We start from the raw sequence: 21,261 nt of genomic DNA on the forward strand, positions 1-21,261 counted from the left end.
TGATACCAGTTTCCTGACCTGCCTGCTACAAGCTGCATCCAGCTATTGTGTGCTACGTCTCTGCTGTAATCTTCCAGTAATCCTGTCATTCAGCTGTATCCTGATCCCAGCCATCCAATCTGCAGTCATCCAGCCATCCAATCTTCAGTCATCCAGCCGTCCAATCTTCAGTCACCCAGCCATCCAATCTTCAGTCATCCAGCCATCCAATCTTCAGTCATCCAGCCGTCCAATCTTCAGTCATCCAATTGTCCAATCTTCAGTCATCCAATTGTCCAATCTTCAGTCATCCAATTGTCCAATCTTCAGTCATCCAATTGTCCAATCTTCAGTCATCCAATCGTCCAATCTTCAGTCAGCCAATTGTCCAATTTTCAGGTATCCTTTTCTCTAAACTCAAATCCTGAACATTGCCTTATCCTCCCAGAACTACCGGCACATATCTTGTTTATTTTGAACGGACTGCCATCTTGTTTATTTTTGCAAAGGACTGCTATCTTTTGTTACTTGTTATTTATCAGAGACTTGCATCTAGTTATTATTTGTCCAATCAAGAAGTATTGATCCTGGTTACATTATCTGTTATATGAGTTCCTTCAATAAACCTGTTTGTGTTAACCCATCTCCGGCTGGTCACGCCTCTCTTCCTGAGATCCGCACCACTCCATCAATCCACCATCTGACCACTCCAGTCACGACTGATTCCACACACCCATTTCGTGACAGTTTGCTGAAGTCACATGGACTTGGTCAGTGATCAGAGTGTGAGAAGTGTGGGTTGTCTAGATCACAGTACCAGCATGGAGAGACAGATTGATCTTCAGTTCTTACTCACAAAGTTCTGGCAAGACTTATCTGGTTGTTCTTGCAAGCTGCAGCAATCCTTGCCGGCTAATGAATCCTCACGTGTCACATCTGCAGCCGCATGTCATTTGGCCTCTTCACCTCTACCCCCTGACTACCTGGCTACTCCAAAGGAGGACGATGATGCTTCTGCGGACAGTGGGTCTGTCATAAGTCCGTTACTTTGCCATCTGCAATCTGGTTCTGCTTGGACCTTTAAAGAGCCAGAATCAGAGACATTAAAGGTTTTACACCAGTTACTGAATCAACTACAGGAATTACCATCTAAAAATTTTTCTGTAGTCTCCGCCATATTGGACAGTTCTTTGGTACCCCTTTCCAGTGGAACTGTGCGCAAAGGAACTTCCACTACACTTCCAAGTACTCCTGAGAAGTCCTCTCATAAGCCTTGTAAGGACATACCACAAAGCAGACCACGAGCCCAGCTGTCTGAGGAGGAACGTCAGCGGCGCAGGCAGCTAGACCTGTGCTTCTATTGTGGTGGTTCAGACCATTTCATAGAAGATTGTTCTCTCCGTCTGCCCAGAAATGGGGAGATTCCTCCCGTTACAGCTCAGAAAGAAACCCGAATTAATACTTGGGGCCCTAGAACAAAGATCATCTTGGCCAAACACGGTTTTACTGCTGTCCACAGAGCTCCTGGGAAGGTTCCTGTATCCATTACTGGAGGTGGAGTCTCAGGATTTTCTGCCCAAAAGCATGTGTCCGTCTCATCAACCTCAGGAGGGTTGTCCAATACCGCAGCCCCAGCAGAGGTATCTTGTGCTAAAGATTCAGAACGAGTATCCCGTCTCCAGCCCCAAGAGGGGGTTCAGCCTTTTCAGCCCCAGAGGGGAGTTCAGCCTCTCCAGTCTCAAGAAGGGGTCTGCTGTATCCAGCCCCAGAAGGGGGTCCAGAATCTTCAGCCCCAGGAGGGGGCTCTCAGTCTCCAGCCCCAGGAGGGGGCTCTCAGTCTCCAGCCCCAGGAGGGGGCTCTCAGTCTCCAGCCCCAGGAGGGGGCTCTCAGTCTCCAGCCCCAGGAGGGGGCTCTCAGTCTCCAGCCCCAGGAGGGGGCTCACAGTCTCCTGCCCCAAGAGGGGGCTCACAGTCTCCTGCCCCAAGAGGGGGCTCACAGTCTCCTGCCCCAAGAGGGGGCTCACAGTCTCCTGCCCCAAGAGGGGGCTCAAAGTCTCCTGCCCCAAGAGGGGGCTCAAAGTCTCCTGCCCCAAGAGGGGGCTCAAAGTCTCCTGCCCCAAGAGGGGGCTCAAAGTCTCCTGCCCCAAGAGGGGGCTCAAAGTCTCCTGCCCCAAGAGGGGGCTCAAAGTCTCCTGCCCCAAGAGGGGGTTCAAAGTCTCCTGCCCCAAGAGGGGGTTCAAAGTCTCCTGCCCCAAGAGGGGGTTCAAAGTCTCATGCTCCAAGAGGGGGTTCACTGTCTCCAGTCCCAGAAGAGGGCTTTCTGTGTCCAGCCCCAAAATGGGATTTCAAGTGTCCAGTCCCAAGTAGGGGTGAATCCAGGTGTCCAGTCCCAGAAGGGGGATATTCCAGGTGTCGAGCTCCAAGAGGGGGAAATTCCAAGTGTCCAGTCCCAGGAGGGGGTCCTGTATACCAGAGACCCTGGAGGAGAGTCGGACACTTCTGCCCTGGCCTCCGGGCCTGAGGACACTTCTGCCCTGGCCTCCGGGCCTGAGGACACTTCTGCCCTGGCCTCCGGGCCTGAGGACACTTCTGCCCTGGCCTCCGGGCCTGAGGACACTTCTGCCCTGGCCTCCGGGCCTGAGGACACACCTGCCCTGGCCTCCGGGCCTGAGGACACACCTGCCCTGGCCTCCGGGCCTGAGGTTGTTCCAGTTATTCCAGTGCAGACTGCCTTTCCCAAGGCATCCGAGGGGTCTGCCATGCACAAAACACTCAATGTGCCCGCTGTGTCTGAGGCTTCCGTGGTTCCAGTTTTTCCTAAAAAGTCCAAGATTCTTGATCAGCTGAAGCCTTCCAAAGCCCCAATTCCATCAAAACCATTTCAAGATTCAAGCAGAGAATATTCGCCCATCTATTTTGATGGGGATCTTGTCCATTATGAAGCCCTGGTGAACCAATATTTGTCTATATTGGAAACCGAACCTTCATCTGGTCTCACGCTAGCCAACATCGTCAGTTACCTGTTTTTGTAATTTAAAGGAGAAGCTTTGGAGTGGGCTTGTCCGCTTTATGAATCTAACGACTCCAGACTTCGAGATCTGACATCCTTCTCCAAGGCCGTAGTGGAAAGGTTCGGTTCAAAGACTCCCTGTAAGAATTCCTCCACCACTACAGTTAAAAGTCATCCGGTGGCCAAAACCAACCATTCTTTGCCATCCATCCAAGATTGTGCGCCATCTCAACAATGCCTTAGAACCTCCAAGGTTTCAAAAAATTGTCTATTGATGCCCAAATCTATGGATGTTAGAATTGGGTACACATCCATGTCCACCCATTGTGTTGGTTCCTCTGGACTGTCCAATTCTCCAGGATCATCTTCTGAAAAGCAATCTGCCCCGTCAATACCCACTATATGTATTGGATCTTCCGCTTCATGCTACCTCAGTGGTCCTTCAGGGAGTTTCAATTCAACTGAGAGGTCTTCAATCCTGACCTTAGACCAAGACTCAAATTCAGAGTATGATTCTGATTATGATGCCACTCCCTTCCTGGGAGGTCCTGTGCTCTCTGGTGCCTGTTTTGCAGAACCTAAAGCTTCACCTTCCTCAAAAAAATCAAAGCATTCATCTAAGAAAAAGAAGAAGCATCGTCGTTAACCTTGAGCTTCCTTCCAAAGAAGGTTCTGGCATTGGTGTCCGGAGTCCACCCTGAAGGAGGGGGTAATGTCACAGATCTGCTTAGTCAAGCTTACCTGTATGGTGATTCTGCTCTGTGTCTGAGTCTGACTCCATTCATGCTGCCAGACAGTCTGTGCATTGCTGGTTCATTGATTGATTGCACCTGATAGAAATCCTGGCAGAAGCTGGAATCACCTGTAACCCTTTGCTCTCCTGTTCCATGTGGCTCACCTGTTTAGTTCAGACTGAAGTATTCTGGATTCCTGTCTCAGATTGCAGATTGCCCTCTGTCATTTCCTCCAATCAATACAAGGCAGGGGGGATAAATATCCTGCTCACAGAGGCAGAACTGACTTCAGCAACTTGTCTTCCTGCTGCATGTGCTGGATGTTCTGTGCAGTTCAAGCCTGCTTCCTGGAATCCCTGCGTGAGTCTTCAGCGTTCAGCTCCCAGAGGCTCTGCTTGTCCAGCTGGTCCAGCGCTCCCGGTCTGGTCCACAAATGGTCCAATTCCTGCTCCAGTTCCTGCTCATCTAGTTCCTGTGTTTATACTCGGTTTTCTTCAGTTATTTGTTATATGCCAAGTCAGCCATTTCAGTTCTGTTATCTCCGTCACCTGTTCCTGTGTCAACACCAAGTCGCTACCCTGTCCTGATACCAGTTTCCTGACCTGCCTGCTACAAGCTGCATCCAGCTATTGTGTGCTACGTCTCTGCTGTAATCTTCCAGTAATCCTGTCATTCAGCTGTATCCTGATCCCAGCCATCCAATCTGCAGTCATCCAGCCGTCCAATCTTCAGTCATCCAGCCGTCCAATCTTCAGTCATCCAGCCATCCAATCTTCAGTCATCCAGCCATCCAATCTTCAGTCATCCAGCCGTCCAATCTTCAGTCATCCAATTGTCCAATCTTCAGTCATCCAATTGTCCAATCTTCAGTCATCCAATTGTCCAATCTTCAGTCATCCAATTGTCCAATATTCAGTCATCCAATCGTCCAATCTTCAGTCAGCCAATTGTCCAATTTTCAGGTATCCTTTTCTCTAAACTCAAATCCTGAACATTGCCTTATCCTCCCAGAACTACCGGCACATATCTTGTTTATTTTGAACGGACTGCCATCTTGTTTATTTTTGCAAAGGACTGCTATCTTTTGTTACTTGGGTACTTGTGTATTTTGGCGGCGCCCCCGATGTCCGTCGTACGACGAACAGATCGCATCGCATCGCATGCCATGCACCCGATGGCATGCGATGCGATGCGACGCGATTTTGACCCCCTATACGACCAAAAATCGTATAAGCACCCTAAAGGGTGCTTTTGAGCACCCAAATGGGTGCTTACAATGTTAAATGCACCCCCACGCCACCCCCCGCTATAAACGTGAACCCGAAGCGTGGCGAGCGCAGCGAGCCCGCGAGGGGCGGCGGTACGCGTCCTACGACCTTTTCATACCCCCACTATCCACGTCGGCGTGGAGTTGAGAATAGAATAGTGTGGCGAGCGCAGCGAGCCACCGAGCCCGAAGCGTGGCGAGCGCAGCGAGCCCCGCGAGGGGACGCGGATACCTTCACAGTTATACGCGTCCCCTCGCGGGCTTCACAGGTGTCCGTGGCGACGCGGACACCTGTGAAGCCCGCGAGGGGACGCGTTTACCTGTGAAGGTATCCGCGTCCCCTCGCGGGGCTCGCTGCGCTCGCCACGCTTCGGGCTCGGTGGCTCGCTGCGCTCGCCACACTATTCTATTCTCAACTCCACGCCGACGTGGATAGTGGGGGTATGAAAAGGTCGTAGGACGCGTACCGCCGCCCCTCGCGGGCTCGCTGCGCTCGCCACGCTTCGGGTTCACGTTTATAGCGGGGGGTGGCGTGGGGGTGCATTTAACATTGTAAGCACCCATTTGGGTGCTTAACATTGTATAAGCACCCATTAGGGTGCTTATACAATGTTTAATCGCATCGCATCGCATCGTATGGCATCGTATGCCATGTACAATGGCATACAATTTCAAAATTGTATGCCATCGTGCACTATCGTACGATATCGCGTCGCATCGCATACCATCGTATGTGTTATGGTATGCGATGCGATGGGCGCCGCCAAAATACACAAGTACCGTTACTTGTTATTTATCAGAGACTTACATCTAGTTATTATTTGTCCAATCAAGAAGTATTGATCCTGGTTACATTATCTGTTATATGAGTTCCTTCAATAAACCTGTTTGTGTTAACCCATCTCCGGCTGGTCACGCCTCTCTTCCTGAGATCCGCACCACTCCATCAATCCACCATCTGACCACTCCAGTCACGACTGATTCCACACACCCATTTCGTGACACAATGGAGACATCTTCACGTTTAGACCATTTTTGTCCTTTTTCCTCCTCCTCCTCCTCCTCCTCCTCTGAAACCTGTTTATTAAAAAATTCTTATTGAATGGTATTTACATATGTATTTATTGTTTGTATTATGATTTGCAGTCGTTTCAATTGTTTCACTGCCCCTGATGAAGTCATGAATATGACGAAACACGTTGGGCCTTCCATTCTGAATTGACTATACCACCAGTGTCATCGTTCCAATTGCGACTTATAATGTCTCACCAGAGTTTTATTTTCATTGTTTATGTGTAAACATTACACCCTAAGAGGTGTTTTTTATGTCAATTTTTACTGAGGTTGTAATAAATACCATTTTTATCAAAATTGTTGTGATATATTAGCGCCCTCTGAAACCCCACTTTCTTTTTTTTTCATTTCTATTCCCTGGATCTTACCTAACAGGAGATCCCTCAGAGGTGCTGCTCCATAGTTCTAGAGCGCAGAAAGGGGACCCCCCATATCTTGTTATATATATATATATATATATATATAGACAGCTTGGATGCCCAGCACAACCTCCTTAAATGTTGCTTCGCTGGGTGCCTTTATATATATATATATATATATATATATATATATATATATATATAGGGCAGCCGAGAGGAAGGCCGGGCCCCGGTAAAATTTTGGGGGCGTGGTCTAAGTGTGGGAGGTGTGGGCACCTCCCACACTTAGGCCACGCCCCCAAAAGGTTTAGAGGAGGGTGAAAGAAAACTCTGAAAACTGTAATCTCAGCAGCAGCATACCCCTACAACATGTGCTGTGCTGACAGCAGGCTCAGCCTGAGTTCTCACTCTGTCCGTTTCCCCAACGAGGGACCGAGGGGGAAGGGAAGGGTCGGAGCGGGGCCCCTCCAGCAAGCCTGTATATATATATATATATATATATATATATATATATATATATATATATATATATATATATATATATATACTCCTTATTTGCCGACACTCCCAGACAGCTTGATCCAGTGCATTCACGTAAAACTTGATAAATCTCCAAAGACAGAGGCACATGGACACCAGTCAACCTTTTCAAATCAGTGTATTGAGCGCTTTCGGGGTAACCACCCAGTCTTCAGGATAACAGCCCTGCACATACAAGTGACCAAACTTCAGACACGGACACGCCTTTGGCACACCAGGTCCCCCAGAGGTTAGGTGGTATGCATTGGCACCACAAAAGGTCCCTTTGCTGGCTACAGACTGGGTAATTCCCTGCACAGCGATATCGATATAGTCCATATTATTACCATATATCGCTCAGCCTCTATTCAGCATTACTGTATCCTTTTGTCCTGATATGTGAACCTGTGATGTTGGTACAGTAGGTGTTAGGGGCATATGTTTTGAAAATTAAGAATTAACAGCCATGTAAATACAAAACAGGGTCATAAATCAATTGTGCCTGGAGGAACTTAACATTACCAGCTAATAAAATGATCAAACCTTCTGATATTGTAATTGCAGATATGGTTTATTTTTGTGCTGTATAACAGACCTAATAGTTTTCAAGTACACTTAATGGTTAGGTAGCGCAGATTAGTGCTGTGATAGACAAGTGCTGAGCTGAATGAATTCCAATAGCTGTATTCTCCTTGGAGCAGTTATTGAGTGTTGCATTTGTAAACACAGCAGCAGCTAATTCTGCTATATAAAATGCTGCCAACCATTATCCATTGAGTGGCAGCACAGTTTACTTCACTTAACAAAATGCCTGTTTGCCTTGCAAAATGGTCGTACTGTTTTATACTGTACTGTCTCTGCTTATATTGTTACCTACCTGGCTGTTGCAATTACCAGTGGCGCTGATGGCTGCCTAGGTGCTGTGCAGCTCAGTGAATATATGTTCCCTACAATCCCCAGGGCACATTGAGCATATACCTGTATGTGTTATGTATATCTGTACTGTCACTGTTTAACTGTTACCTAAACGGCTGTTGCACAGCAATCCAAATCAAATTCCTAGTATACGCAAGTATACCTGGCAAACAGGGCCGGCGCTACCCACTCAGCAGCTCCTGCAAAGCAGGGAGGCGCCATGCTCAAAAGGCGCTGTCTCACTCCCTGCTCTGCTAAAGCTGCCTCATCCCTCACTGTCACTGACTCCTGCACGCCGCCCGCAGTGCCTGTCTGACAGCGGCCGGCAGTATGGAGAGGCTGAGCAGCTCCCTGCACCGCGCACACACTGTCCTCCTCCTGCAACCTGCCCCCTCTTCCTCACGGACACTTGCGCTGAGGCATGTCTGTGAATGCCTGGATGACATGTCATGTCCGGATCCACCCCCTACCTATTGCTCCCTGCGCCTGTCAGCTGTCAATCAAATGACGAACAGGAAGCAGCGCCGCCTCCCCTTCCTTCCCTCTTCTCAGTGCCACTGCCAGTCCTCAACACTCCGCCCCCTCTATCTCCTCCCCTCTTCTTCCATCTCCTCTTTCTCTCCCCTCCTTTCCCCCTCAGTCACGAGTGCTGCACATACTTTTTGTACTGCCTTCGGATCGCATCGCACATACATTGCATGCATGCCGTGCAATGCGATCTAGCCCATAACGTATGCTATTCTCGCAGCGTGTATGGGCACCTTTAGTGCCTGCAACATTTTGCGGACACAACACTGAGATGGTGTATGCATACATGTACATGCACCCAAGATCCTCCATAGGATCGCATGTTGCATACACTCCCACAATCGGGCTGTAGCTTGTTGCAATGGCAATGTGAAAATGTATGGTTTGCAGGAGGGCGCCAGACACCCTAGCACCGGCCCTGCTGGCAAAATAAGTTGATTCTGGTTCTGATATGGTATAGCAGCAAGACAGTTCGGTGTAATGTCTACTGAGGCACACAGGCCCCTGAACAGGGCCGGTGCTACCCACTCAGCAGCTCCTGCAAAGCAGGGAGGCGCCATGCTGAAAAGGCGCTGTCTCCCTCCCTGCTCTGCTAAAGCTGCCTCAGCCCTCACTGTCACTGCCTCCTGCACGCCGCCCGCAGCAGCTGTCTGACAGCAGGCAGGCAGCAGTATAAAGAGCTGCTCCATGCACCGCTCCCACACAGCCTGCATGCCGCCCGCAGTTCCTGTCTGATAGCGGGCGGCAGTATGGAGAGGCAGAGCAGCTCCCTGCACCGCGCACACACTGTCCTCCTCCTGCTACCTGCCCTCCTCTTCCTCACGGACACTTGCGCTGAGGCATTTAGTGCTGTCTGTGAATGCCTGGATGACATGTCATGTCCGGATCCGCCCCCTATCCATTGCTCGCTGCGCCTGTCAGCTGTCAATCAAATGACGAACAGGCAGCAGCGCCGCCTCCCCTTCCTTCCCTCTTCTCAGTGTGCTGTGCCAGTGCCACTGCCAGTCCTCAACACTCCGCCCCCTCTATCTCCTCCCATCTTCTTCCATCTCTCCCCTCCTTTCCCCCTCAGTCACGGGATGGGTGGCCTCCTTCACTCCTGCGGGCATCGCATCGCACAGTACAAAAAGTATGTGCTGCACATACTTTTTGTACTGCTTTCGGATTGCATCGCACACACATTGCATACATGCCGTGCGATGCAATCTAGCCCATACTGTATGCGATTCTCGCAGCGTGTATGGGCACCTTAAGTGCCTACAACATTTTGCGGACACAGCACTGAGATGGTGCATGCATACATGTACATGCACCAGAGATCCTCCATAGGATTGCATGTTGCATATGCTCCCACAATCGGGCTGCAGCTTGTTGCAATGGCAATGTGAAAGGGCGCAAAATTTATGGTTTGCAGGAGGGCGCCGGACACCTTAGCACCGGCCCTGCCCCTGAATCCCAGGGCAGCAGCGATGGTAAAATTGCCAGGAAAATGGCCACAGATTTGTGTATGCGCAGTAGGGCCTGGGTGCTCTATGGCTCAGTCCCTACTACTCACCCCTTTTAGACCAGAGGTTGGACCGGGATATTGCCTCTCCAGTCCGGGGCGGGGAGTGGTGTAAATGGGCTAAAAAAAAATCACGTGGGTACTGTTCCCCGGGAATCTGACCCGGCAAATGTTCAGAGGCGGACACGGGCCTTATCTGGGGCTCAGGGTGGTGTAAATGGTCATTATCTGGGTTATTTGGCAGGGAGAAGGCCGCAAAGAGCTGATTGGCGCTTCTGCAGATTATGTCATCTGCCGGAGACCCGCACATGGAGCAGCGCAGCAGCAGCAGAAGCAGCATTACAACGCTGTTTGCAGCCTGTACCCTACACTACAGCAACAGTCTGTGCTGGAAGCACTCTCCCCAGTGAGTTTACAGCCTCATCTGCAGCAACACACGCTGGCTGTCACACAGTGTGTCCCAGTGTGTTACACGTTTGTATTCATACACATCTTCATCTTTCTTTATGAGAATGCATTAGATCTATACAGATTCCAATGTATGATGATTTTATGCACATTTTCAGCTTAATACAGCAAAAAACTTGAAGAGTTTCATGTTCCATTTCTTGTGAACTCATCATCAACAGGCCAAAAAGCCATTTTTTAATGACACCAGCAAGGAAAGGCAGGGCTGATCCGTTTTCAGTGTAAAAGGGCATTACCTGGGATTGGGAATAACCTGGATTGAAGTGCAGTGTAAATGGGGTCTGAAATTCCTGGGTCTGAGGTGCAGTATGAAGGGGATCTGTTGAGCTGAGAAGCTCTGGGTACTTGTTTCCTAGCACGGCACCCATCGCATGCCATACTTAGTGGAGTGCAATGCATGCGATGCGATATTCATGTAACATTAACAGAGAGTGCTTGTACAATAAAATATCGCATAGTATTGCATGCCAGCAAATGGCATGCGATGCGATGCGATTTTTAATTGTACAAGCACCCTGATGGGTGCTTACAATGTTAAATGCACCCCCATTGTCAACGCCATCCCCACTATCAACGCCAACCCGAAGCATGGCGAACGCAGCGAGCCCGCAAGGGGCGGCGGTACGCATCCTCCGACCTTTTCATACCCCCACTATCCATGTCGGCGTGGAGTTGATTTTAGATAGTGTGGTGAGCGCAGCGAGCCACCGAGCCCAAAGCGTGACGAGCGCAGCGAGCCCAAAGCGTGGCGAGCGCAGCGAGCCCCGCAAGGGGACGTGGAATACGAGCCCTAAGCATGGCGAGCGCAGCGAGCCCCGTGAGGGGAAGCGTAATACATGTAAAGTAATCCGTAGCCCCTCGAGGGGCTCGCTGCGCTCGGGTTGGGGTTGGCGTTGCCAATGGGTGTGCATTTAACATTGAAAGCACCCATCAGGGTGCTTGTACAATTAAAAATCGCATCGCATTGCATGCATCGCATGCCGCTATATTGCATGTGATGCAATGCGATTGTATAAGATGTAATACGATCAAGCACTGTGCTAGGAAACAAGTACCAACCTCGGCAATGAGAACGCAGCATTATTTGTAGAAAATTCCTCGCTTCCTTAAAATCACTCTAAAATTATCATTGCACATTTGACTGAGAAACACCAGAGACAGCTTCAGTATTTGGTCCAAGTCATTTTAAGAAGGTTCTATTTCTGAGGATGTTGATGAGTGCCCTATACATGGTCCAGCTATTTATAGGAGAGTTGTAATTTTCTTGATTTGTGGGCTTTGAATTGCAATGTTTGATTACCATCACATACCCTCCAACATCTGAGGGGCAGAAACCGGGACACATTCGGAAAAGGGGTTTGGCCATGGGTGCATGGGCCAGAATTTCCTCTCAACATGCATCGGGCTTGATCGATCACATTGCAAGCAGGAGATGGAGGAGCTGCCTGAATGCAACCCAGCAAAAGTGTTAAATCTATATATTTTTTTTTAGCCAGTACAGACAGTTAAAAAAAGTTACTATACCTGCTAAATCGGTACAGTTGGTGGGTATACCATAAATGGATCCTGTCTGTAATTCCTTGGGGGCTGCTCTCTGCTGTGATCTGCCAGTCTCTGCAGCTTGTGCACTTGTTTGGGATCGTGATCTGGCATGTGCACAAATTTACCACATCCCGAACTTATAGGGACTGCATTGCCTGCAGCCCTTAGAAGCCAGAGAGGACTACCATTATAGCATGGAAGTTGCTCTCTCTGCTAATTGCAGTCTAGACTGGCAGTCCAGGGGGAAAAAGCATCTTCCACAGCTATGATAATTTCAATGTTATGGCTGATTGGTGTAAATATACAGATGGAGCCGAGCTCACCTGTAGTGCCTGCGAGAGACGTGTATTGGCTCACCATTCTCTGAGAGTGGCATGCGTGAGCGTGTGATACACTCGCTAGTCACAGTTGGCACGCTGAGACGGGATGCTCAGATGTGCCGGCGCCACAGATGAGTGTGGCTCCATCTGTATATTTATACACAATAACATTGAAATTATCATAGTGCGCAAGCATTCACAGTTAATAATTTGTATTTTTTGTATTTTTTTTAAATATTAAAATATTTTCTGAAATTAGGCATCAGGTTGCAGGTTGCTAGAATTTGTCAGTGGACAAAAACAATTTTTACGTACATTACTGCTAAGAACTGACGATAGCACAACATACCTGTAACCTTTTTCTTTGTTTAACTGATGCAAAAAAATTGTCATGCTGCTTACATTATCAGTAACATTAAAAAGGGTACACGTTAGTGTAGAAATGCAAATCAAGCACAGGAATTTTGTGAGCATGTTAAAAGCAGAGAAATCAAGCAATCCATTTTATTGTTTACAAATTACAGCTATTTAGAGATGAGGGACTGATTGGCACTGCAAAGTCTGTGGGCACCCTACTGTGCTGGTTTCCTGTCAGGATTAGTATTTGCAATATTCATTATCCTGCATGGTTAGCCTTCACCTTTCAACTGTCTGCCTTCCTGAAACGCGCCTATGACAAGTTCTGAGACAGTTAACCTTCTCTGTGCATATTTCTCGCACCTATTTTTGCCAAATGTGGATTGTGAAGGGCGGTAGGTTGGGAGTTCAATGAGAATAATCTTGCTCCCTATTAAACGCCCCCTCCCCTTTAATTTTACTAAAATGTACCTATCACATGGCTGTTAGCTTTTTCATTTTTGTTCCTTGAAAATGAGTCACAACCCTACCTATATGGTGACTGTAGTGATTAATTGCAGTCTGAGGTCCTGACATCAATTCTGCAAATATTTCTTAACCCGTTCATAATGATATATCTATCTATCTATCTATCTATCTATCTATCTATCTATCTATCTATCTATCTATCTAACTTATGGAGCCCATACACTTGGGCGATGCTGCATACAATCCTTCGATTTTTACCGCATCTGTGCGATAAATCAAAGGATTGTATGCATGTTGAATGGGTCACCCGACACAATGCGTAGGCCCGCCGGTCAATTGTCACGTCAATAGATATTATGTGCTGCATATAATATTTAGAGAATTGCATGAACAATCGCATGTAATTTTTAATCGACCAGCGGGCAGCAGGTTCGGGGAGTGGGCGGCAGGAGTGCAGGCGGCGGTGTAGTGCATCGCTGTGCATGAGGCCTGACGGGCGGTGGGGGTCAGAGGCGGTAGCAGAATTTGAAAAAAATATTTCAAACACTCTTTCTCAGCCAATCAGGGCTGCCCAGTGTTTTAAATAGTTTTTTCAAATTCTGCCGACATCGCCCACCAACCCTCCTGCGCAGCACTGCGTTACACCAACACCTGCCACCAGCACTCTTCCAAATGACTGAAAGTGAATAGCATTTATCCAAAATCGTGTAGTATATTGGGCCAATGATTACTAGCAATGTGTGCAGGAGTCTGTTGTTGGAGGAACATCATATGGAATAATGGGCTGATTATTACGAGCTATATATACAGGAGTCTGATATTGGGGAAACATCACTTGGTTCAAACAGAATTCTCAGAGTGTCTCACTGGTTATAGAAAAACACTCCAACTGAACCGTTCATTGAGTCCAGCAGGTTTAATAGTCTGAAGACGATGAATCCATGATGCTTCCAATTTGAGGAGTTTGCCGTCCCTGTCACCACCTCGACACAGTGGTGGAACATGGTCTATGATGATGAATTTTAAATCAGCAACCCCATGGTGTGCTCCTAAGAAGTGTCTGGCCACTGGTTGTTCAGACTTATTCTGTAGGATTGCATTATTTATGGCCGACCTGTGTAATGCCATCCTCTCCGGGTGGTTCGAACAGTCTTGCCTACATAGTGTAGCTGACAAGGACAATAAAGGAGGTATATGACATGTGTCAGTGTACACGTCAAAACCTGCTTGATCGGGATGTCCATTCCACTTTGTGGGTGCTTAAATGAACGGAAAACCACTAGATTTTTACACGTGGTGCATTTAAGGCACCGATAGCACCCAGGTGGCTTTTGCAAAAAGTGGGCAGGTTGAGCTACCCATTTATCAAACCCGGTGATGTCCGTGTGCATTACTTGGTCTTTTATATTTCTCCCATGGGTGTAGTAGGCCATAGGCTTTACTGCCCGAAAGCAGGGGAGTATTAAATCGGTCTTAACTATGGGTCACAACCCCACCGGGCTAGATGTTGTATACTGTTGTTTCCATGGGAGAATAGACTGGGTAGTGCGGATCTTTGGTGTTAGTAATTGTGCTCTAGATATTGCCAGCACCTCAGCCTGCGTGGTTTTTAGAGAGCGTAGGTCATATCCCCTATGACCTTTGGGCAATCTTAGGCACTGACTTTGACCTCAACCTTCATGGTTCCCGTATCATGCCCTGTTACAGCAGGGGTAAAAATATTAGGGACTTTGTAGTACACACCGATATAATGGGGATGCGAGCTGCCAGTTCTGAACAAACATCCTCTTTTTTACATCTTAGGAAAGGATGCTTTCGTTGTTTAAATTGTGCCATCTGTGGGGCGCTCACAGTCGGCAAAGATTTTTCTCATCCCCACACAGGTTCATTGTCTACCTCATTACTTGTCCATGTGGACTTGGATATGTGGGCAAAACAGAGCGTACTCTGAGAGAGTGAATGGCAGCCCATAAAACTTTGATCCGGTCTGCATACAATAGCAGGCATAGTGACCAAACCATCGCTAGGCATTACCTGCAGTGTAGCCACAATATCTCTCAGCTTAAGTATATAATTATTGATCACGAACCTGCATGGGTTAGGAGAGGTGACAGATCCTTGCGGCTTCTACAGAGAGAGGCACAAGCTGGGAACGCTTTCTCCCAGGGGTCTTAATGAGACTGCACAACATACCTGTAACCTTTTTCTTTGTTTCCTGTGATCCATTCTCGTTTATTATTGCTTGCATTCCTTCTATGTGCTAGCAACTTGCACAATACTTTTGTTTAGAATATATGTTCCTTGCAACTAGACTGTGTTATTGATCATCGTGCATACTGCCTGTATATTTGTGCTGATTACTGCTGACCGTGTTTACACATATTCTTTTTTCGTTTTGTTTTTTTCAGGCCACCATGGTTACCGGCGGGGTGTGATGATGTCACTATTGGGCGCTTCAACTCCAGTGCGGCGTGCTGTGGGCGTCTGTACACTTGGTGGAGGGATGATATAAGGTATGTCTGGATGGTTATTTGGTTATCCTGATGACGATGTGAATACATCGAAAACGTTTGATAGTCTACCTGCGTCCTCATCATTTATTACATCCGAGTGCCGCCGCATTGCATCCTGTATACTCACCCATAACAGGGTGTTTCTTTGGAAGGCACCGGAGAAAGCATTGCGGATTAAGGTGTGTAATATTTATATATACAGTGCTATATTTCAGCAGGAACCAGCAGTTCCTGAACCTCTTATTAAATATGACATCATCAGGAACTCAGTTCCTGAACCTGTTCTGGGGCAAAATGTACTTTCCATTCGATACGTCTTATTTTAAAGTCCCCTGTGAGTGCCTTTGTTTCTAAATATAATATATAATATAATATATACATCTCTCTCTCTATAAATATATATTTATATTAATATCATTATATATATATATATATATATATATATATATATATATATATATATATATATATATATATATATATATATATATATATATATATATATAGCAAAAATTAGAGGCCAGCATAACACAATGAAATAGCAAAAAAGTGAAAATGTATTTAATATCTTAGAAAACATTTAGGTGGACATACCAGCATAGCAAAAAAATATAGTCCATGAGGGCATCAGTGACCCTCTAGGTGGACCACCATGCTACACCTGCCATGTCTTTTGTTGGATCTGGTAATTTGTATATGGACTATATTTTTTTGCTATGCTGGTGTGTCCACCTAAATGTTTTCTAAGATATTAAATACATTTTCACTTTTTTGCTATTTCATTGTGTTATGCTGGCCTCTAATTTTTGCAATACCACATTTATATGGCTACAGCATTTCCCTGGTTGATTTGAAGATGTGTGCGGACTGCGATTTGGACATATATATATATATATATATATATATATATATATATATATATATACTGTATCTTATAGAGTATGGATACATATAGAGCACAAGCTCCAGAACTTTTGGAGGGCTTTATGGAATAGTGGAATAGCGTCTCTGGTGAGAGGTGATGACATCTATAAAGGGACTATGATGCAGTAGCAGTTGCCCCTGAGGTGGGTGCTGCAGCTACTAAGCACGGATCCACTGGCCGGGGTCAGCTCCTGGCTCTCCCGAGCTCCCTATAGAAGGGAGACATTTTCAGTCTGAGAGCTACAGTACCCCTGCAAGCCACCACAGGTACACCCTCTATGAGGATCTGGGATGCAGTGGGGAGGAGAGGGAGGAGAGAGGACGGAAAGAGCCGAAGGGACCTAACATAGGGGAGCCGCACTTCAGGATACCGGCGCCGCTGCTGTTTTTTATTGTACTAGCATATCAGGCGGCACAGCGTCAGCCGGCAGCATCAGCAGCAGGATAGCAAACGCAGGGAGAGTGCCTCTCCAGCCTGGCACCTCCATGTTTTACATCATCTGCTGAGCGGGTAGTGCCGGCCCTGGTGCCAAGGCATGATTTGGGTTGGTCTCTGATGTCAGTGATGACAATTTTCAGCCTGTTTCTGTCACAGATTAGTGGAACAGGGTAATAGATCTTAAATCAATATATCATGCGCTATATATTAGCAGCCTAAGGTACAAATTCCAATATGAAGTACCACTTCACAAAAAGACATACAATACCGAACAAGATTTTGGGTTGTACCCTGGTCACTTTTGATGTTAAAGGTATGTGCTCCTCAATCAAGATGGAGAATACCCAAAAAGGAAGGAAAGAGAATACAGATAGTGTAATACTGTAAAAATCCTTTAAAATATAAATTTTTGCTGGGTGGAATTATTTTAATTCGTACCGGAACAATATGTCTACTAATGGGGTAGACAACTGCGCAAATTGGGGGAGATCACTCCTTTTAGCCAACTGCTTCTACTCCACTGGACACTTGGTACTCAAATGGAAAGATAGGAAACCATCATGGTGCAGTAAATTTAATAAAATCCAGATTAAAAAAACATAGACAGGGGAGTATACAACATAGGACTCTCACCATATATTTATGTCCACATAAATTGCAGACATAAAGTGCATGATGTAATAGCCACAGGCGTCCCTGGAACTGCTGCGATAGGTTGGAGTCCTCTGGAGATCCCTCTGTCTTGAAATCCGACCAGTTTCGATACCATGCAGTATCTTTCTCAAGGTTTGAAAGCATGGTCCCTGATTGCAGGTTAAATACCATCTCTCATAAAATACAGGTGAATCCTAATACCAGACATGGATAATCTAGCCGTCTAATCACATTATCAACATATAAAAAAGTCCAACAATCCAGTTCATGTATTTAGATTGTTCAGGCCCCATGTGCCGCTCGTTTTAGTTGCAGACTTCCGTTCTGGCACTTCCGGTATTACGTATTTCCGGCGATGACTCACGTCCGGTTTCGGATGTTGCCGGAAGTGACCCGTGCGTGTCACGCTGAACTTCCTCTTTCATTTGGAACGCAGAGGAAATAATACTTGCGTCTCAAGCGGCGGCCATTATTCTGAGTTCTGTCACTCTTGCATTTCGCAAGAGGTGCACTGCGATCTTATCCTCAGAAATAAAAAACAGTATATCAGAAAACATGAAACTTTTTAAAAACAATACAAATATAATAACAACATTATAAAAACCATTTGGTTTCAAAATCCTTGTTTAGCCCTCTGGGTACCAAGTATGGAGCAGAAAGAAAGAATGCCTTTTGCTGGTGCACCAAGAAATTAAAGTGAGAATCTTAATACATAACGTTTATTTCATTTTATTAAAAATATAATTAGCGAAATAAAACCACACATACAAAAATTGACAACATTTAATAAAAAAGGGGAGATGTTTCCCTTAACTCAGTGTGACCCCAATTGTCCTCTACCCAGTATAGGAATATATTAAGCGCAATGAGTACCCACAAGAGAATAAATGCTCTTGATGAGGCAGTGAGCCTATGATAAACAGTGAGATATCTCTATGTTTAAATACGTGTGAGTGTTGGTTCTTTCATATACACTGTTTGTCATAGAGATTAGTATTTCAATTGATATGTATCAGATCAGTGTTTATCACAGGGACCGGCTCTTGAGGTTAGAGCTTAGTATGCACATCCAGACTGGACAGTTCCGTCTGGTGCCGATAGCCGCCTCAGAGACTGCTATGTCTCCTGAGCGCCGGTGAATTCGTAGCTTGGTATGCACGTCCAGACTGGACAGTTCCGTCTGGTGCAGATAGCCGCCTCAGAGACTGCTATGTCTCCTGAGCGCCGGTGAATTCGTAGCCGAGGTGTGCAGGCGTGCACTAGCCTCGTTCAACCGGCTCAAATGACGCTGAGTCTGGCGCCAGACTCGCGTCTTGGTCACGGAGGTGTCCGGTGACCTGGGTTTGCGCAGCGGTACAAGTAAATTTCAACACATAGTAAGTGGGGAGGGGGAGAGGGGATTTAGAAACACACTGAGTGTGTTTGAACGGTCAGCGTACGCTTCGCTTGGAACGCTTCCTCAGGACCACCCGCTGTGCGTCCGGAAGCTCCTTTTATTCCACCCTTCTCATACATATTCATGAGGTAAACGGGGGTGTGTATTCCAACCTCCTGGTCATTGGTCTAGGGGCATGAGCCTTCTGTTTTCATTGGTCAGGTAGGCTTTTGATTAATAGCACCCATATTAGATGATGTGGCTTTCTATATACGCTATAGGTATGATAATGTTTATGGGAGTAGAATATCTGGTCTGGTAAGAGTAATCACTGTCACTCGTTTCCATTGTTGACATCTAGTAGGTCGATTACTTTCGAGTAAGGCTTGGATTCTTTTTTACTGTATCAAAACAGGATGGTAATTCTCTAGTCAGCACCTCATCGTGAATTCTAGACATCACCGTGGAGGCTGCTTGTGGTGCTCATATATACTGACCCATATACGACCGAGATATTATCTCACGTGATTACTGATAATCGGGGGTGTGTATTCCGACGTCTCTTTCATTGGTCAGTTTGTCATATCAGTTTCACTGGTCTGACGTCGTCGATGTAAATGTATGACATCGATGTTATACGTAGCGTTTCCCTTCCCCACATGTTTATTGGTGACGTGAGGATATGAGAAGGTGGTGAGTTGGAGTGGAGTAAGTGTGTTTCTTATTCATTCTTGGTGTATATGTCAGCTGGTCGACATGCGATTCGTCGACTGTGTCTACTACGTAGGTTGAGAGATTTATCCTTTTGTATGAACAGGAAAACATGTTCCTAGCGGGCACCTTATCATGGGAACTAAGTGTCCCTATTAGGTCCGTGTTGTCGACATGTATTTTTCTTCCTAGAGGAGTGACAATCGGAGAGTGGGCGTTTATTTATGCCATATCCCTATATGTCGTAAATTGGGTAGGTTAGATCCGAGGGACATCTGGGTATACCCATATATCGATCTGTCTACTGGGATAGTGAGGGTTTGCAGAGAATCAGTGATTATTAGGTATAATCACCTAGTGACAAGGTGGGTGGTACTGTGTGTGTGAACATATCATTTTTGTGTGCTATGTAAGTGCTAGGAGGGTACTGCCTTATCCTCCTTTCTAGTCAAAGTGAGATCAGCATACCAAGCTACGAATTCACCGGCGCTCAGGAGACATAGCAGTCTCTGAGGCGGCTATCGGCACCAGACGGAACTGTCCAGTCTGGATGTGCATACTAAGCTCTAACCTCAAGAGCCGGTCCCTGTGATAAACACTGATCTGATACATATCAATTGAAATACTAATCTCTATGACAAACAGTGTATATGAAAGAACCAACACTCACACGTATTTAAACATAGAGATATCTCACTGTTTATCATAGGCTCACTGCCTCATCAAGAGCATTTATTCTCTTGTGGGTACTCATTGCGCTTAATATATTCCTATACTGGGTAGAGGACAATTGGGGTCACACTGATTTAAGGGAAACATCTCCCCTTTTTTATTAAATGTTGTCAATTTTTGTATGTGTGGTTTTATTTCGCTAATTATATTTTTAATAAAATGAAATAAACGTTATGTATTAAGATTCTCACTTTAATTTCTTGGTGCACCAGCAAAAGGCATTCTTTCTTTCTGCTCCATACCTGTAAATCCAATGCCTATGGTAGCACACCCTCACCTGTTTATATAAAATTATCATATATGAGAAATGAGGAGGGTCCAGTAACACATTAACTAATTCCTACTATTCTGTGCGATTGACATATTTTCTCCCCTTTTTGTGTCAAATGAATGGTGATTTTTTATCACTCTCCGTCAATCAGCACGGCACACGTGTGTATTATTGAATACCAGCAAATCATAATTGTTAATTAACCCAGGTGTACGTCACCGGTTAAGCTTCTACCTCCTTATAACAATTTATGGAACAATTGTCGCTCTTTCCCAACATGGCTACGCCATCCACGTCATTCAGTTTGAGTCAAGAACTCAATGACAGGCAGAACAATTTTAAAAAATGTTTAGAGACCATGATGGACAAAGACATAACGAGTATGGACACGACACAGGAAGACTGGGTCAATGAGCTATATAAACTCAAAATGTTGCTAACAAAACAAATGAAAGTGTTTTGGAACAAAGCCACTTTTGAGAGCTATACTAAACAACAAATAACGCCCAGAGGATTGAGACCCCGAGTCTTTCCCTCATTTGAATTAGCAGAGGAATCCCTGAAAAGAGAGTGGGAGAAAGCACTTACAACATGCTCT

Source organism: Crinia signifera, chromosome 2 (genome assembly GCF_055691185.1).
Source record: "Crinia signifera chromosome 2, ASM5569118v1, whole genome shotgun sequence".
In the NCBI taxonomy this organism is placed as follows: Eukaryota; Metazoa; Chordata; class Amphibia; order Anura; family Myobatrachidae; genus Crinia; species Crinia signifera.